Source organism: Malaclemys terrapin, chromosome 6 (genome assembly GCF_027887155.1).
Source record: "Malaclemys terrapin pileata isolate rMalTer1 chromosome 6, rMalTer1.hap1, whole genome shotgun sequence".
NCBI classification, from domain to species: Eukaryota; Metazoa; Chordata; order Testudines; family Emydidae; genus Malaclemys; species Malaclemys terrapin.
In genome coordinates this window covers 68792223-68809042 of record NC_071510.1, presented here as the reverse complement: position 1 = coordinate 68809042, position 16820 = coordinate 68792223, and the positions used below count along the sequence as shown (strand labels likewise).

The 16820-nt window shown below is 37.3% G+C and overlaps 1 long non-coding RNA gene across 2 annotated transcripts; it reads left to right on the top strand.

Annotated features, from left to right (window-relative positions):
- Positions 1-847: 847 nt before the first annotated feature.
- On the top strand, positions 848-9370 carry LOC128838933 (uncharacterized). 2 transcript variants are annotated; one of them, XR_008445326.1, is made up of 3 exons: positions 848-987; positions 2693-2806; positions 8800-9370. It is a non-coding gene; the product is annotated as an uncharacterized LOC128838933 (long non-coding RNA). The 2 variants fall into 2 exon arrangements; XR_008445327.1 differs by lacking the exon at positions 8800-9370 and adding an exon at positions 4108-4164.
- The last annotated feature ends 7450 nt before the right edge of the window (positions 9371-16820 follow it).

The window sequence follows — 16820 nt, the reverse complement described above, 5'->3', positions numbered from 1 at the left end:
TCCCTTTAATACATCTGGGATATGCATCTCTCAAGGTGAGGAGCCTTTTGGAAATCAAGACATTTATGTATAGACACTCATATTAGCCACTTGCTCTAGCACAAGGGAGAAGACAGGAAAAAGGAGGATAAATGTGGCTGACAATGTTTTCTTCTTCCCTGCTGGTTCAAAGGCACATATATAAGGTACTTGCAAAAGGTGTCATTGGCAGAAATATCTAAGAGAACATTGTTTGTAGGAGCAGTGAAGAAGCTCTGGTGCAGAGAGCTTTTTCCTCTCCCAAGGTGACTTAGTTGCCTGCGAATTCTCAGAACTCAGAGGTGATCCCAATGCTGAATCATTTTTCTGGCTTAATAGAATGTGGTCAGTCCCTACTGACTCAACATAACACACCAGTGTGTGTTGTAACAAAGAGCAAGTGTAATCAGCATTCCAGAATATCAAATGTAACTCAGCCTCCTCCCCCCAAACAGTAGCATGGTTGGAACCACTTCCACACCAAGCATAGGGCAGACAGGAATTTCCTATCTCACTGCCACACTATGTATTCACATGCTGCTCAGAAATAGCTCAGAAATGCTTTGGGCATATTTCAAGAAGATAAAAAGTTGGCTGGTATTCTGTAAAGGATGGGTCCAGTGAAGTTCTGATTGCTGCCTTAGTATCTCATTGAGCAAAGATAACACATCTTGATTTAGCCATTCCTTTTTGGGGGGTTATCCTGATCCATTCAAGAGGCTACCTCACAATGTTTCAGAGAACTGATACTGTTGTGGAGCAACAGGCCTTCTAAACTGGTAGTGGGTGAATTAGTGCCTATTTACTCACCTCCTCATTCTCTATAACTGCCAGTATATTAACTTTGTTCAGAGTTCCTAGACGAGGCTATTTAGGACTTTCTATTTTACACAGTAATCTGGCTTTGGTGGGGGAATATCTGCAGCTGCCTGATTTAGGGAATTCAGTATCCAATTTTTCTTTTGCACGGTGAGTATTCCTATCCATGTTATATTGTGAGTATTATGTCATGGGAGCTTAAGGATATTCTTTCCTTTAGCCTGGCAATCATTTCCGAAAAGGGGGAGGGTTCTTTTTCTTGCCTGTTGCTTGTTTAACAGGCAGAGAGCCACCTAGGGTGAGTCAGCAACTATTCCCGCCACAATTTTTTTTTCATATAAAGACACAAAGCATGCCATTGGTGAGAACAAGCTTGTGGAAGGAAGACTGTTATAAGGATTGGAGCTAAAGCCCTGTAAAAAGATCTTGAGGAATCACAGCTTAAGCTTGATTTAGCATCTCAGTACGTAGGTACTTGGAGAAGAATTGAAGCCAATTCAAACAAATAAACTAACCCTTTTTCTTTGGTGAGTTGTTTAGCTTCTTGTTTGTGTAATAGAAGCCATATAAAAAGCTTTGTGGGTTTTTGTTTGTTTGTTTGTTTGTTTGGGATGATTCTAAATAAATCTTGATGTTTACTATGTTTTCTAAAGCTTTGTGAATCTGAATAAACCATCTGCAATTTGGTTTCCCAGAGACACACAGATCCTGTGTCTAGTTACTGACTTATAAAGATGAAAGGGAATTGTACTTGTTCGAGAGCTAGCTCCAAATCCACAGAGGTATGTAGGCACCTAAGTCTCCTATGTAGGTGCACAAGTCCCAGTTTGAGCTCCATTACTGGTAGGTACCTAAACTCAGCACCCCAGCTTTCAGGGTGAAAGTTCCCTATGTGTTTTCCTCTTGCAACCACATTGCCTCTCTATGTTCCTGGATGTCTGTCTCCTGCCTAAGCCTGAGCAATTTATGAACTGTGGGAAGATAGATATTTGCCTGCCTAAATCATGGGCACATCTCAATCTGGTAGCCATGCTCAGAGGCTGCCTACTGGATTGAGTTCCATTCAAAATCCAGCCAAAGAAAGAGGTGGTGGTGCCCATTTCATAAATTTCAACCCAGTGCTTAAAGTACTCATCTGGGATGTGGAAAACCCAGGTTCAAATTACCCCTTCCTGCCTGAGAGGATTTGAACAGGGGTCTCCTACCACTCAGGAGAAGTGCTCTAGTCACTGAGCTTTGGGGTATTCTGATATGGAGCTTCCTCATTCTCTCTTGTTGAAGCTGTTGAATTGTGGCTAACTACTTAGAGAGTGAGTGGAGCAGGGGTCTGGTGTCCAGGGTTTCCCACTTCCCAGTTGGGTGCCTTAACAACTGGACTACAGAATTATTCTTTCTCTCTCTGGCCCAATGACTGTTCCATGGTGGTAAATATTTACCAGTCTCATTCCTGTAAGAAATGCCTCAGCACCTAAACCACCCGACTCCAGGCAATGCATTCCCATTCATAAATTGCTGAGCAGATATAGGCACTCCTCTGCAGCCTGGAATTAGGTGCTTCTCTGTGAGAAGGCTGGGGCTTAGTACACATCCCCTCTCATGAGCATCTCTGATTGACTAGCTTAGGTGGCTCCCTACCTAGCATGCTGGCTTTTGTGGATCATAATCTAAGGTGCCTATCTCTTGCTATTCATTGTAAAAGCCTACTCACTGAACTCAGGTTACATGAATCATATGTTCCTATGCTTTTCTAAGAGCCTAAACATTTTGTGTCATGATGTTCAGTGTTTAAGTCCCTTTATGCTGCTTTTGTATTCTATGGAGGGAACACTCCTCTTGTTGGGTACTATTATGACAGAAGCCAGAATTCAGTCCTGACATCCACCAGTCCAGCACCCAGCTGAAGGATGTGTTATCATCATCACACAGCAGACCCAAGTCTTGCCTCATAATATACTGGAATAAGATTATGGTAAGAACTGTATCTCCCTCTTACTTCTATGACCACTGTTACTGTAGTACCTGAGCAAACCACAGTCTTTAATGTATTTATATTTATAAATGCTATTATCTCTATTTTACAGATGGGGAATTGAGCTAGAGAGACATTAAGCTCAAACTCACACAGGAGTGGAGTTTGGGGTGAAGCAGGGAATTAAACCTGAGTCTCCCAAATCTCAGATTTGCAGGCTAAATACTGGACCATTCTTCCTCCAGTTATTACCTCAAGAGCAAGACAACCAGTACTCAGTAGCTCTCAAACTTTTTTACTGGTGACCCCTTTCACATAGCAAGCCTCTGCGTGTGACCCCCCCTTATAAATTACAAATACTTTTTTAAATATTTAACACCATTATAAATGCTGGAGGCAAAGCAGGAATTGGGGGTGGAGGTTCAGCTCGCGACCCCCCATATAATAACCTCATGACCCCTGAGGGGTCCCAGCCCCCAGTTTGAGAACCCTTGCAATACACCCATCATCTCACCACTACCTCCCTCAAACAGGCTCACAAAAATTACAAACCTGAATTGCAATGGGACTTTGTAAATCAATAAGTCTTAAGTGTGAGAAATGAATTGAAGGCAACAATATTGGTTTGGAGAATAAAGCAAGCTAAACAACATGAAGGGGAAGGGTACAAAATGTACAGGAAAGGGCTATTGGGGGTTCTGGGTTTTTTGGATTCATGTTATGAAAGGGAATCTGGATTGACCTAGCTATACAGAGCAGATGGAAGAAAACGAAGACTGGCCATTTTCTATTTGTCATATGCTAGGAAATAAAAGGGGACTAGGCTGCATAATACAAAAAGCAAATCTGCATTCCTATTCTAATGGGGCACTCTCCCAAGCTCAGTGAGTTGAAACACTTACAAAATGTGTTTACATCATGATGAGGCACATTTTAAATAGTGAATTATATTCTGTGCTTTCAAGTAGTGGAGGGACTGAATCAAAAATACCAAGCTCTGCTTATTAAACAATAAAACAAAGCACATTTTAGTAAACTATCCTACCTTGAAGGTACAGTCAATTACATCTGCTATCTGTTTTCTTCAGCTACACATTTGATTTGACAAACACCAGAATATTACCTCTGGATAGGTTTCAGGATGAATGTCTTTTCTTGGCATAAACCAAAATGCATGGCAAAAGTGCTAGAAACTAGATATTGGTGTCTGCTTATAGTTAACTCATGTAATTGGTCTTGCACAATTCATAGCCTCTCAACTGAAGGTTAATTTACATTGACCTAATCTGTTTATTTTTCAGTAAAGTGGTGCTGTATAACTTCTCAGCATTAGTGGATCAGAGGATACTTTTTCTCTTGTGGCTCATCCGTCATTCTGTATCTTGCCAAGTGGACCCATTTGTTTCTGGAAAAGACACCAATAATGCATCATACATGTGAGCTGAAAGGGCACAGTCTAGAATATTTTCATTAAACTATAGATTTTTGCAGCAAATTCATTTGTCTATTAAATATAGACAAGCTATAGTGAATAGTCTTTTAAATAGTGTAGCCTTTATAAAGGTTTTCATCTTTGACTTTCTATAGGCCTGATTGTGAGCCTCTTGCATTGGTGAGCAGTTATTCACACAGTTAGTCCCGTTGACTACAGTGGAGATACCCATGTGACAAAATTCTAAATCCGATACTCAGCTGGTAAAGCTTCATTGAGGCCCTTTGTCTTTAATGCTTTTTGAAGAGACTATCTATTGATAATACAGAAAAAAATAATAATTTGCAAATTGAAATGAGGAAAATGACATGCCATTTTTTCATGATATGTAATCGGATTGTGCACCAAAACAGGTAAAAATTCAAAGGTTATATATTCCAGTGTATCAGTAGGTGCTCAGTAGGAGTTGAATATAACACTGCACATCTCATGCACCATTCATGTAAAGATCTCAAAGCACTTTGCAGATCTATTTTTCTATATCATGCTTCTTTTCTAGATGGATAAACTAGTGCACAAAGAGGCTAAATGACGTGTTCCAATCACAGTAACTCATTTGCAGCTGAAGAACTAGAACACTGAACTCCTGGTTCCTTGAGCTCTGATTAAGCTGGTACACTGGGGCTCAGGACTCATAGATTTCCTTTTATCTCTACTAATGTCTAACAACTGTATGATCTTGGATGAGTTACTGAGCCTTTATAAGCCTCAGTTTATCAAAGTGCAAAATTAATATAACATGCATTGACCTTTCACACCCAGATTTGAAAACGTTGGCATAAGTTACAAAATTGGGCTCCAGTCTTACAAAGATATGCACTGTGACTAGTCCTAGTGAATTCTCCATGCATAAAATCAAACATATACTTAAGTCTTTGCAGGATCATGCACCTTAAAACCCTGCTGAACAGAACCAGCAAAGTATGAAGTGAATTGGTTACTCTGCTCTTCGAAGGTTATAAGGTATCGGGCCCTGAACTTATGTGGTTTATTTTAAGTATATTAATAGCCCCATTGAACTCATTGGTGCTCCTTCCATTCTTAAAATTATTCCATGTTCATAAGTCTTTACAGGATTGGAGTTTTAGACCATTATCAATTAAGGTTCACATTTGGCTCAAGTTATGCTTAAATCAGAGTTTTTGTTAGAGGTGTTCCTAATGTCTTACAAGATCAGGTCTGGATTTAGTTTCAATTGTTTACATTTAATTCAGAAAAAATGCAGATTTGGTAATTAAAGACATTATTCCCTATGAAAAGCAGAACACTTTGACAAAAGGATTTTTCTTTTCCTACCAAGGAAACTTTTTATAAAACAGGAACATTTTCCAGTGTGGGTGCCCACTTCTTTTGCATGTACCCTTTGCTTAGGAAAAGCCTGAAGTTGTAACTGCAATTGACATGTGCAATACAAATATGGTAATTTCACACAAGTATCTGATTAGTGGTCACTGATGCTGGTTTTGCTTTTACAAAAGCAGCATGTGCATGGTTTTTATTTAATTATTTTTAGACACAGTTTAGTTGTTTGTGTTTGAATTACTATACTGGATCAGACATGAGGTCCATTGAGTCCAGAATCTGCCTCTAGACACTGGCCAATAATAGATGCAAGAAAGTATGGTACAAGATGTTCCTGAAATTACTTGAAACATGTTTGGGGACACTCTGTTCAGTTAATAGACTTTCATGCTTATCTTCAGTGATGAGAACCCTTTAGATAACATCCACCACTAATGCTAATATATTCCAATAGGATCCTTTTAGCAATATTAAAGACTTCAGAAAGAAAACCTCTATCCTGTAATTTAATCAGCTTAAGGTGTAGATGATCCTTCCTGAAACTCATTATCCTTTAAAGATGTTGATTATAAAACATAATTGTTTTATATAGTTATTCTCACGTCCAGAGATTTGGGGGTAAATGGAAACCCAAAATGAGATTTCAACAAGTCATGACCATTATAAGCTTTTTTTTCTTCAGAGCCTTTAATCCACAATGTTGTGTATTTCATGATCACATTTAGATTGAGGACTGGATGAAGGTACTGTTTGCACTGTGCAATATTTTCAAATTGGTACAAAAGAAACATAACTCCCCCATACAACCAACAACCTATACGTTTATGGTGTTCCAAACTAACCACCTCTCTTTGTTTATTTTCAATCACGCTTCACAAATCAGTTTTTTTGTATAAGGATTCATAAAGCTGCAAAATAGTGTTTTCAATAAGAACATGCAAGAAGAAACACTTTAACAGAGGCCAGGTACAGTCACACATTTTATGAACCATTTTCTGGTACTCATATTAATTTACATCATTCTGTATATGAGCTCTCATTTCAAATGACTGCAGGCAGCAATGTAATGCATACTTCTCATTAAAAAAATCTTTTCCCACTCTTGGGAGTAGTATTAAACATTTGAAGGACAGAAAATTCCTAATCCAGATGAAGCTGCAGAATTTAGAAATAATAAGGATTCTCTCCTTGTCTTGTAAGTAACAATCAAGGGCCATTTTCTTACCAAACAAAAACATTTTTCTCTTTCTGTTTCCGTGTGTATAATATAACAAGTATTGTTCAGTAGTGACATATTTAAATTAGGAGAATAAAACATTTATTTCATATTTGGCAAGATGTCTGAGTTTATTGGGTTGCTAAATATTGACTAATGATACTTTGCAAATAGAAGACCTGGTCAAACAACATGAGCTCTTGTTTGTAAAGTTTTCATCAGACTTGTTTTTCTACTTACTGCCAAAATGATTTTTAAAGAGTACTTTACTTGCTAGCTATTGTAGGGTACATAAACTTTGGACAAATTTGACTTTTTTTAATAAAAGGAAGAATCTTTTGAAGCAAATTTATATTTTTCACTTTCCAGTTATATTTTTAACAGATTCAATTCCATGATCATACCCACAGTCATTTCAAGTTAATCTTAAAAAAATCTGAATCTACTTCTAAACTAGGGTGACCAGATGTCTCAATTTGATAGGGACAGTCCCGATTTTTGGGGCTTTTTCTTATATAGGCACCTATTACCCCCCCACCCACTGTCCCATTTTTTCACACAATAGGGTGCTGTCTGGTCACCCTATTCTAAACTGATATTTATAGGTAATCATATACAGGAATGGATCTTGGTAACTGGGCAGCCAAAAGGTCAACAGGATAGGACATAATAGTACAGTGAAAGCAACTTAATTGAATATTTAATACATGCAAATATTTAAATGAATATAGTGAAATAAATCAAGTCATTTGCTCTATCAGTCCTACATGCAGATTAGAGAGACAAGGTGGGTGACGTAATATATTTTATTGGACCAACCTTTCTTGGTGAAAGAGACAAGCTTTTGAGTTTGTACAGAGCTCTTCAGGTCTGGGAAAGGTACTCCGAGTATCACAGTTAAACACAAGGTGGAACAGATTGTTTATTATAAGTAGTTAATACATATTCAAGGTGAAGTAGCCATTTAATACCTCTGCGGTCATAGGACAAAAAAGGAGGTTTAGTGCCTTACAAATTGTTTACAGCATAAATCAAGTATTTTTATTAAGACCATGATTTTTAATGTCTAGCAAAGTTATGAATTTAAACTCTGAGGCTCCTCTTTTGAAGGTGTTGTGCAGGTTTCCTTTGAGGATGAAGACTGAGAGGTCAGACATAGAGAGAAAGCTTTTGTGAAAAGTGTTCACCCATGGGTGATGTGATGTTTTTGTCTTATAGTTTTTTTCCGTGTAGGTTCATTCAAGAGCATAGTGATTGTCTGGTTTCACCCACATGGTTGTTATTGGGGCATTGACTGCAGGGGGTGAGGTACACCACATGTTGTGTTAGGCATTAGTAGGATCCATAGATATTGAATGGAGTGGTATGCAGAAATTGAGATGGTTCTCAAAAGCATGAGGGCCATCTTTTGGCTTCTGAAGGGATCCAAACTGTGCTGCCTGTGTCAGTACACTTACAAAACAATACAAGTAAAATTAAAAATGACAATATTGAATTAAAGTCACTGGGAGTCAGAATGTTCCATTGAAATCATCTGGTCTGACTTTCTGAATAACTAGGCCACAGAATCTCACCCTGTAACTTCTGCATCAACCCCTTATTTTTGGTTGAGGTAGAGAATATATTTTAAAAATATGTCCAATCTTGAAGACTTCAAGTGATAGAGAAACCACCATAACAACAGATAAATTGTTCCAATATTTAATTACCCTCACTGTTAAAAATGTGTGCCTCATTTCTAGTCTGAATTTGTCTAGGGTTGGCTTCCAACCATTGGATTTTATGATGTCTTTTTCCACGAGATTAAAAAGTAATTTACTAACAGAAATCTTTTCCCCATATAGGTACTTGAAGATGGTGATCAAATTACCTCTATTCCCTTGAAACTCCAAGGATTCTTACTAGTGACAGTGAGGCATCCAACATGTGTCCCCTAGACTGGAATCCCCCATAGTAACTGATTTTTCTTTGTATACATTACAGATGGATGCTCAAACAGCTGCTCCCCAGATTGTCTTATTTAATGTGATGGTCTGCAACAGACTCCCAGCAGAATCTCATCTTTTGGTTTATTGGTTAGGATACTGATCCATGAGTTCCAGGTTTTGTGCTTCTGAATTATCAATAACTCCAAAGCCAGGTAATGGCATTTTTGATGTAGCATTTTGTTTCTCTCTCCCTTTCTTCCCCTTCCATCTCTCTTAAACATCTTGTTATCTAGATCTGGGGAATATTGCAAAAGCCTACATTCATTCAAATAAACATCATACATTCTGCATGTTTCAGTAGCTTTGCAGAAACATTAGTGAAGATATGATAATTTTGTTTGCAAAAATGATTGAGGCAGGAAAAGATGTATTGAATGCATGTGTTACAAAGTATTTTCAATGGAAGTGTTCATGCAGCCATCTTGAAAGCTCTTTGTCCATTGTCCAATCAGTGAGCAGGAAAAAAAAATCATGAAATGTAAGAGACCAACCACAGGCATGACTATTAATTACAAACAGGAAATACTAGACATAATGGATAGTTCATGACCCAGAGGCCTATTTGATAAAAAACTTGCATAAACTCTTCAGTTGTTGAATATTTTTGAATTATGAAGTAATTTTGAAGAATTTAAAGTTTAACAAATAATTCATAAAAAGGGATACATTAATTACAAAATGTCACTGCAAACAGCTCTCCTGCTATAATGCTAAGAGCCATATTAATTTCTATGCTGAATATCATTAGAAAACACAAGGGAAAAATAGAAGGAGAACACTAAAGACAAGCTAGATCATTGGCTTAGTGGAGCGAGAGAGAATTTAAGCTGAAAAGCTTACCATTTGGAAAAAGAAATAGTGTTTGTAAATACTAGAGTTATATGTTCACTTTGATGTCAAAAAATAACTCACGATGGCAGCCTTTCAGTTACTAACAATTGAACTGATGTTTTTGTTTTATTATATTTCATGGGAAATATTTTTGAAAATTCTTTCTTAAAACAGGCTTTCAACTGTAATTCCTTGTGTCTCATACAAGCAAAAGCCCACCCAGAAATTTAACATAAAAACATTTCTCTTCTTAGAAGAGCAGACAGCTAAACCCCAAAAAACCTCATATAAAACATACATTCATGTTTCTGAAATATGTTGCTTGTTAGTTCAATATTTCCTTTGTTCATTGTTGGCTTTCTGGGATTGTTAAATTAAGTGATCCTGATCTCCTAATTAAGAGAATTATTGTTAATAAGCCAAAACTACTTAATTATTTTTTCTGCCTAACATTTCCTTGCATCAAGGTATCTTTATCTGAAAGATATGTAAAATTGCCAATATTGTTTTGTACCCTACATGCCATCAAAAGTAACTCAGTATTTAGCAACAGTTTGGGTATTTTTTTTTTATTTTATTCTTGTTAGTTTTGTTGTTGTTGTTTGTTTTTGTTTTATGTTCACTTCCCTGTGGTGCTGGACAATTTGCAGACTGTCTGAATTTAAAATGACCAATGAATCTTAGCAAGCTATTGTAAACAATACGGCAGACAAAAAGTAATTTAAATCAATGAAGTGCATTGCATCATGGGTTTATGACTAAATCATTTAGGGAACAGGTCATGATCAAAGACAGGACAGAAAGGAAGGTGTACATTTCAGGATCTTCTTTGTTTCTTGTTAGATAGGTATTATGTCTAACAATGTATTACGTAATAATGACCTTTCTGCTGCTACTGTGTTCCTAATGCTATCATTATTATGAATAAATAGCTATTTAATTTTTTTTTAAAGTTGATACTATGATATATGGGGATATAATTTTACTACATCTCCTGATGTCATGCACTAGTGTTGCACTCTCAAAATTATACCCGTTGTAACTTATAACCTTCAGAAAATGCATATGTTGGAAAATTTGACTATTGTGCCAAAATTATATGTCCAGGTTCTTATATGAATATTTACTAATGACACTAAGGGTCTAATTCATTGGAGAAAAGAGAGTAGGCAATTTGTAAATTTTCCATCTCCACAACACACAAACACTATCTAACATCCAGAAGTTGGGCTACGCATTGTGTCAGAGATTAGATGACTTTAGTGTCTTTCTTTGGATGAGCTGGTCTTGTAAACTGGTAAAATTATGGCACTGGGAATATAAAGTTGTACGTGGATGAGCGCCATCATTCTTCTGTAAAAGAATGTTTTGACATCAAATAAATTGCTCTAACAAAGTGTCCCCTTCTCTCTAACCATATTTCGAGGACTGACATGTACTATAACTTAATCTCAAATACACGAATGAGATGAGACATAGTCTACTTTAAGAGCTGACTCAATATTACTCTATTCATATCAAATCTGTGGGTTTTGACCCAAGGAAGCATGTGCCCTTTGCTAATTGACTTCATATGGACTATGCAATGATAAAAGAAAATGTGCATGCTTATCACCAAACAGGTATAGTAATTGAAAAATGGGACAGAAAAATCACTATAATTTTGTCAGCTTTTCCCATTTCTGTTGCTGTTGACATTTGAAATGTGAAACATTTAGAGAAGCTGTAATATTAACAGTGGTAAAAGTAAGTTAAGGGGCTGAGTACAGAATGAATGGATTTATGTAGCAGCCTTGACAAAAAAGTTGTGGGGCACTTATACTTGACAGATATGTAAACAACCTGATTCTCCTCTCTCACCAGTTCTTCAAGAGTAACTCCTTTGGCTTCTAAAGAGTTACCTCTGATTTACTGTTACAAGTAAGAGCAGTATCAGGACCATAGTTGTTTAGTGCAATTTTAAATGTTGAAACAAACTTTTGAATAGTGATAGGAAGTTACTTCCATTGTCAAAGAGAATAATTCTAAAATATTCCAACTCCCAGGTTCCTGAGTTTAAAAATAGGTCAAACTAAATAACCAACTGACTCTGATCTTTTTAAATGACTGCTTGCACATGGTACGAAAAAATGAGTTAGTTACACTAATACACAACCATTATGGCCCTGATCCAAACTCCACTGAAGTCAATCAGAGTCTTTTCATTGACTCCACTGGGCTTTGGATTGGGCCCAAAATTTTTTGAAGAAACTTGAATATGAAATTTCACAGAGATGAAGATGTTAGGGAGATTCCCAAACCTGAGCTGGCTTTTGTAGGTGACAAATCTGAGGAACTGTCACAGATTGAAGTGTCACTAGAGGAGGTTTTGGAATTAATTGATAAACTTAACATTAACAAGTCACCGGGACCAAATGGCATTCACCCAAAAGTTCTGAAAGAACTCAAATGTGAAGTTGCAGAACTATTAACTATGGTTTGTAACCTGTCCTTTAAATCAGCTTTTGTACCCAATGACTGGAAGATAGCTAATGTAACGCCAATATTTAAAAAGGGCTCTAGAGGTGATCCCGGCAATTACAGACCGGTAAGTCTAATGTCAGTACTGGACAAATTAGTCGAAACAATAGTAAAGATTAAAATTGTCAGACACATAGAAGAACATAAATTGTTGGGCAAAATTCAACATGGTTTCTGTAAAGGAAAATTGTGTTTTAATAATCTATTAGAGTTCTTTGAAGGGGTCAACAAACATGTGGACAAGGGGGATCCAGTGGACATAGTGTACTTAGATTTCCAGATTTCCAGAAAGCCTTTGACAAGGTCTCTCACCACAGGCTCTTACGTAAATTAAGTTGTCATGGGATAAAAGGGAAGGTCCTTTCATGGATTGAGAACTTGTTAAAAGACAGGGAACAAAGGGTAGGAATTAATGGTAAATTCTCAGAATGGAGAGGGGTAACTAGAGGTGTTCCCCAAGGGTCAGTCTTAGGACCAATCCTATTCAACTTATTCATAAATGATCTGGAGAAAATAACCCCAACTATACATACAATATGATGGGGGCTAATTTAGCTACAACGAATCAAGAAAAAGATCTTGGAATCATCATGGATAGTTCTCTGAAGACGTCCATGCAGTGTGCAGAGGCGGTCAAAAAAGCAAACAGGATGTTAGGAATCATTAAAAAGGGGATAGAGAATAAGAAGGAGACTATATTATTGCCCTTATATAAATCGATGGTATGCCCACATCTTGAATACTGTGTACAGATGTGATCTCCTCATCTCAAAAAAGATATACTGGCACTAGAAAAGGTTCAGAGAAGGGCAACTAAAATGATTAGGGGTTTGGAACGTGTCCCATATGAAGAGAGATTAAAGAGGCTAGGACTTTTCAGCTTGGAAAAGAGAAGACTAAGGGGGGGATATGATAGAGGTACATAAAATCATGAGTGATGTGGAGCAAGTAGGAAAAGTTATTTACTTATTTCCATAATACAAGAACTAGGGGTCCCCAAATGAAATTAATAGGCAGCAGGTTTAAAACAAATAAAAGAAAGTTCTTCTTCAGACAGCGCACAGTCAGCTTGTGGAACTCCTTACCTGAGGAGGTTGTGAAGGCTAGGACTATAACAGCGTTTAAAAGAGAACTGGATAAATTCATGGAGGTTAAGTCCATTAATGGCTATTAGCCAGGATGGGTAAGGAATGGTGTCCCTAGACTCTGTTTGTCAGAGGGTGGAGATGGATGGCAGGAGAGAGATCACTTGATCCAATGTAACTTTTTTTTAAAATGGGATTAATATGGTGAAGCAGCTGAATGCCAGTATGAATGAGATTTCCATTTTGTAAAGTCTTCAGTTAGGAAATATGATGGAGAACACTTAGAAAAAGGTCCCAATTCACTGCTGATGTAAATGCACGTAACTCCACTGAAGTCAATGTTTCTGTGTCTATTTATACCAGTAGAGAATTTGGCTCAGAATTGTTCCAGTACAACAGTCTTGACAAATTAAAGGCATTTGCTAACAATTCTGGATCCCTGCAATAATGTTAGTGTGGTGATATTTAATAAGTGCTAAAAAGGGGTCATATGAACAGACCAGAGAAAGATACAAATTCCTTTATAAATGTTAGTTGACCATATAACATTGAAGCTTTGAATACCTGAAGAGAGCATCTAAAGACTATGTTCAGAGTTAATAGGGTAATAGACTCATTATATGAGCAAATGATAGCTCAATAAATGCTATCCAAACTTTTTTATTTTCACAAAATGCTGTGACCTTTGAAGCTGGCTATCACAAAACAATAATAGTCAATGCAACATAGTAATTGGATGGAAGAGCTAAATACATTTGGGTATCAAGCCTATAACAGAGAAAGCACAGCCTGTTTTAAGTAACATCATCTAGAAAACAAAGAGTTCCTAAACAGACCCATGAGGACCAGTAAGGCAATGAGAAATTGGATCTCATCTGAACAGATCTGCACAAAAACTATCAAAAGCAGAAGTATTAAATATGATTTAAAACAAGGTACAACACTGCTTAGGAGCCCAGCGATAGACTACAGACATATTAAATGCTGCTGAAAGCCCAATAAAACTAAGTGACAGAGATCCTGAATCAGTTGCAATCAATAAATCATTATATACCTTTAACAATGCAGTTTCCATGCTATGATGCATTCTAAAGCCTGACTGAATTTTTTTCAAATAAATCAAATGGAGCAAGATGAGTTTGTAATTGAATATAAATAACTTTTTCATATACCTTTGATAAAAAGCATAAATTGGAAACAATGAAAATCAAACATATTGTCAGTTATTGAGAGAGGTTTCTTCAAAGAATTATTAAGGCTTGTTTAAAATTTGATGGAACAGTTCTAGTTTCCAATGATAAATTCACTGTTCTCTGAGTAGCCTCAGCAGGTAAACACTCCTTTAGCAGTCAAATAGGAGTTGGAACTTCTAAAGTGCATGCTGTTGGCCTCAGGCCTTGCATCTCTGAAACAATAGGTGACACAGATGCCTTAGAAAAAGGTACTTCATATCCCTGAAGGACAAGTTACAGAAGTCTTGGAAGGAGAGGAGCATAATAAATGGAGTGAGTTAACTTGTAATCTGCGCTCAAAATTGAAAGCCTGTTCAAAAAATAGTTATAGAAATTATTACAAACATCCACTGAAGGAATTAAGAGGCTATTAACCAACCTTTTTGCATTTAAAAACCTGTCTATGGTGCTAAAAAGGGATGCAAGATGACTCCTCCCTCTAAGAATAATACTTGAGGATACTTTAACGGAATCTTTGCAATATTCTAACATAGGTGATTTCAAGGCCTCATAAATTATAGTATATGCAATCTCATCTAACAACTTGGGGCTTGCAAGCCTTGTGGCTTTATTCTTGGCACCTTCTGGGCAGAAAGAATTGGGCAGAACTACATTTCTGCTAAATTGGTGTGGCATCTAAAACAATATCTGTGACAGGTAGAAAGAGCAAGTTGCAGCAATGATCAAATCTAGATATAACCCTAACATGTCAGAGGTACAGTTTAGGATAAGAGCTAAAGCAAGTAATTTGTTGCACTGTGTATTGTACAATAAAATCTCCCATTAATAGTGCACATTGGTGCTATTTTAGACAAATACTCTGAAAAGTAGAACAAAAAATATCAGACACAAACCTAGAAAGGTACACAAAAACAAGAGGATTCCCAGAGTGAGCAAACACTAACATTGATTTTTTCTTGAGCACGGGTGTTCTCAACTTCCCAGACTAGTGTACTTCTTTCAGGAGTATGAAGTCCAAGCCCTGCTGCCCGGGGCTCAAGCCTGAGCCCCACTGCCTGGGGCTGAAGCATGTAAATTAGCTTTGCAGGCCCCCCTGTGGCAACTGCCATGCTTGCCATCCTCTAACGCTGGCCCTGTACTTGTGAACCCCCCATAACCAATACTGCAGCCCCTTGGGCTTTGTGACCCCCAGGCTGAGAAACACTGATCTAGATGATTTACCCCCGGAAGACCTTTGCATACCCAAGGGGTATACGTACCCCCAGTTGAGAACCACTGATCTATCACACGAATGTACAAGTTATATGCTGGATTGTTTCCTCAGTGTTTGTGGGCATGGGGGGAAGGAATCTTCTCCCTATGCTGTGGTGCTACATTTTAGGGCTGGAGTACCATCATAGCATCTTGCTTTCCACAGAGATAGCTGGAAGATCAGTGTAGTCGCTATTGACTATTTCCTGACCTGTCCCAAATCACAGCTGTGCTCTAATATTCAAGGAACTCCAACAGAAGTGGACTCTGAGTTGTATGTCGAGGGCACCTTCTGCCCATATGCTCCCTATCCTTCCTCTACCTCAGCTACATAACAAACCCAAAGTGGTTTGTTACTAAATGGCCTCCACATTTGTGGAGGGGATAGGATTTTCTGCTTTATACTCAAAAGCTGATTTAATGAGAGCAGATGCAGCCACATTTTTATAATGAAAACAACTAATAATGAGAAGGAACAGAAACCAAAAGAGTAGAGAAAACCCTTAATCTGATCCTAGTTAGGTCCCAGTTATTCAGAGAATATTAAAATTTTGCTCCAAAATTAAATAATTAATAAGTAGAGACATTTGCTTCATTGACTTATTTACTTAGCATTGCAAACTCTCATTGTAGTTCCTTGATCTAAACAAAACAGTGATCAAATCCAGTCAATATATTATTTTTTTTTTAAATCTCAGATGGTCATTAAACTAGTCCCTCTCCCTTAATTTACTCTCTTTCAACTGCACCACCATATATAAATTATGTCAATTGAGTTACAATGATTAGACTACAAAATCTAATGCCTAGAATGGAGAGAGAAATTAGGGAAGACTTGTGCACTGTTACATGCTTTAAACGTAAGGATTTCTAATGATGGAAAAGGCCGTGGGTGAAATCCGTGTCCCATTGATGTCAAGGGCAATTCTAGGCTCACCAGTTTCTCATGAGAATACTTCATTTGAACCGAGCAATAAAACACACATCACCAGCTTAAATTCTGTGATCCGCAAGTGAAAATAACAATCTTACCTTCATCACTAATTATTATACTAGTCATAACCACTGGAACTGCTCTCCCTGGACATTATCAGCCTAGATCTTCCACTATTGTTTTCACTCAACGAGTCAACACA